Below are 3,862 nucleotides of genomic sequence, written 5' to 3'. Positions count from 1 at the left end.
TCACATGCACCCCCGTTTCTCCCTCTAACTGTTACGGAGAGCTCGGATTTATTGCGTTACCTGGGAATCTGGAGTTTGCCTTTAGCTGCTTCTTCACCTTGCCCAGCTAGACATCCACGTGGTCACCAAACCCTAGATAGTCCACATCCTGGGGTCTGTCAGGGTCCATCTTCTCATTTCCGTTCTCACTGCCAATACCCTCATAACCTCTGTGTTGTGTCAAGCAACTCCATTGCTCCTCACCTTTCAGTATCTACTTTGTTCTGGAAGCTCCTCATCACAGGGTTTGAAACCTTGCCCTGACGGGTCCACTGGTCTCCAGGGATGGAGTTACTCACACTGGGCTCTTGGCCATTCCTCAGGCATTTTTATTTCTTTATTCTTTCACCCATAATGCTTCCTCAGCAAGGAGTCGACCCCTACCCCCCATACCTGTTGAATCTGCCTACTTAACCTGCGAGGCTTAGCTTAGATTCTCCTTCCACGCTTCTTAAGAATAAGGATATCCCTTACACTCTGAGTCTGTTTCGCTTCTGAGTTCATATAGAATCTTTGGGTAAGGAGGGATAGTGCGTTATCAAGAACTAAGAGGTTCCTGAGTTTGAGAGAATCAGTGGCTGGAGTTCATATAGAGAAAGACAGCTGTCATAACCATGACCTGTGCGCATCACCATTAACAAGGACCAGGGCTGAGCATCTCACCTGCCTTATCTCCTTTAGTCTTCATCACAGCTCTTGGGGGGTGAGGGGCGGGGAGTCGGTTCTTTAAATATCCTGATTTTACAGATAAAGAGACAGAGGCTCAAGGAGGTGACCTGATTTTCCCACAGCCGCCCAGCAAGGACGTGGTGGATCCTTGGTGCACCTGGAGTCTATTCCGCTTCTCTCCAGAGCTTGAGCTGGTGCCTGCTGCGCCCTCCTAAAGAGAACAGCCACTCCCAGGCACCTCTGCGTGGCCAGATACATCGCTTTGCACATAGTAAATGCTCCATCAGTCTTTCAAATGAATGGATGCTTTCTAATTGGTATCGACAGATTATAATCTTTCATTATCTTCTATCATTCACATTGATAACAATATGGTACCTAAATGGAACCCTTTTGTCTATTTAAATAGAAGCTCTGCATGTGAGTGATAAAAAAAATTAAATAGTACAAGAGCGTATAGAATGAAAATGAAGTTTCGTTCCCTCTCAGGCCGCCTAGTCTAATCCCCAGAGACAACCACTGGTAATAGTTTCTTGTTTATCCTTCTGGAAATATTCCACGTATAAATCATATGTGAATATAGATTTCTTTAAAAGAAACACAAATAGAAGCCTACCGTGCATTGCTCTGCACCTTGTTTTCATTTAGAAGTGGGTTCTGGAGGATGTTCCATTCCTCACATGCAGACCTACTGCAGTCACTTTAAGGGCACCTAGTGTTCTGTAGAACGGATGTGCCTGAGATTGGTTTAACGAGTGCTATGTTGACGGATATTTAGTTTATTACCCCTATTTTGCTATTGCAACAGTGCTGTGAAGAATACCCTTGCAGGGCTTCCCTGGTGGCGCAGTGGTTAAGAATCCACCTGCCAATGCAGGGGAGACGGGTTCGAGCCCTGGCCCGGGAAGATCCCACATGCCGCGGAGCAGCTAAGCCTGTGTGCCACAACTACTGAGCCTGCGCTCTAGAGCCCGCGAGCCACAACTACTGAGCCCACACGCCACACCTACTGAAGCCCGCGTGCCTAGAGCCCGTGCTCCGCAACAAGAGAAGCCACCTCAACAAGAAGTCCGCGCACCGCAACGAAGAGTAGCCCCCGCTCGCTGCAACTAGAGAAAGCCCGCACGCAGCAACGAAGACCCAGTGCAGCCAAAAATTAAAAAAAGAATACCCTTGCACACACTTCTTTGCCCTCACGGTTACATGTAAATGTGTAAGAGGTACACATTAAGAGGTAACTCTGGGCAGTTTCTCCCCTTTTAAAAATAGGAGAGCAAGGTACAGAAGTATTTAGGAATCTTCTCAAATGAAGGGAGGGAGGGAGGGAGGGAGAAAGGAAGTCAGAATATTCTACATTTTTAGAACAGGGTCAGATTGGAAGGTTAACATGGAAAGATGTCCCCCGCCATACACTGTTAGTAAAAATCATAAATTAACATTAAAAAGTTCAGATGTTTTTCCACAGGGACCACCTCGTGGTTTTTGTTGAAGGATCTTTTGCTTTTAAGACATCCCTTTTTTGGTGTCCCTGCTTTTTTCTGAGACCCAAAGCCTGGGCTTAGCCTGCCTGTGACAGTGGCCGGAGTGAGGAATGGGGCAGCACAAAGAACAGGGGTCCCCGGCCCTGGGATTGACCAGATTCAGAACTCAGAGTGCAACAGAGCCCAAATTCACAGCCCTTGTACCAACCGCCCACTTGACAGATGAAAAAACCGAGACCCAGAGAGATGTCATCTGACTGTCAGAAACTAATTGATATCATCTTGACACAGGTCTCCCAACTCTCAGACTAGTGGCATTTTACAGTAAGTGAAACCTTAGGCAGATACCCATTAACAAATATAGCCCCAGTGCTTCATTTTTATTTCACAAATGCGAACAGGCAGCGTCAAGACACTCATGAGCCTGCTCTGGGTCGATGGCATGTTAAATGTCGGCTACCCCCTGCCCTGAAAGGATGCATCGCCCAGATGGAACTGTGGTTTACGATGTCCTGGTAGATGTGGAGAGCAACAGTCAGTGGGTCTCAGGGGCCTAATGTGTGCTGACACTGCCCATCATTCAGACCCTTGGATGTTCTGGAGGATGACGGTCAGCTGCCTCTTAGGTAATATTTCAAGGCTGGCCCTGGTATTATCTGTCTTGTGCCCTGTTGATGTGGCTTGGAGAACTCCCAGACACCACACTGATCTAGGTAAGATCTGAGCTGGCAACACTTCCTGTCGAAAGAACCTTGTAAGTCAGAACTTTCCAGAGAGCACACAGTGTGGCTTTGGTGGCTGATGTGAGTCCTTGGGGACAAGGAAGCTCCTGGGTGCTCCTTGGTGTTTACAGGCACGCACCTCTCCAATTTATTTTTTCTTCATTCTGGCCCAAGTGCAGGCAGTGTGGTGTGGTGCTGGAGGGTAAGCTCAGGAATGAGGAATGTCTGGGTTCAAATCCACTGCGCAGAGCAGTGTGACCTTGAATGAGTTACTTAAATCTCATTGTGTCTTCAGCCTGGACAGATGCATGATTCTCTTGATGCTGTGTCCACCTGTGAAAGTAAAGGAGTTTGGACTAGAGTGATTTATTAGTGGCTTTATAGGATTTCACTTGCATTAAAAGGCCACTGGCCTGAGTGGAAATTGGAGTTGAAGCTGGGGAACCAGACCGCTGCATTTGGATCCCTGCTGTGAATTCTTCCCCCCTTCCCACTGTGTGACCTTAGACAAATCACTGCACTGGTCTGTGCCCAAGTTCCCTCAACCCTAAAAGGGGGTAACAACAGTACTTAACTCACAGGTCATTGTGAGGATTGCCTGAGATGTGTGTGTAAAGTGACACAAACACATCTCATGAAATATGCGGTAGGTTATATGCATAGGTCTTGTTTTGAAAGACAATGTCCGTATCTATAACTCCCCTGCTCCCTCCTCCAAATACAATATGCCTTTCCTTTTTCCTACACTTTAATTCACTCTAATTGTTAAGAGTATGTGTGTAATAAAAGATGCTCACACACATGGGCACATATTTATTCATTCAACAAACTTTTTTAACATCTTTATTGGAGTATAATTGCTTTACAATGGTGTGTCAGTTTCTGCTTTGTAACAAAGTGAATCAGTTATACATATACATATGTCCCCATATCTCTTCCCTCTTGCATCTC

Source organism: Balaenoptera musculus, chromosome 3, assembly GCF_009873245.2.
Source record: "Balaenoptera musculus isolate JJ_BM4_2016_0621 chromosome 3, mBalMus1.pri.v3, whole genome shotgun sequence".
Lineage (NCBI taxonomy): Eukaryota > Metazoa > Chordata > Mammalia > Artiodactyla > Balaenopteridae > Balaenoptera > Balaenoptera musculus.
This window is presented reverse-complemented; position numbering follows the sequence as displayed.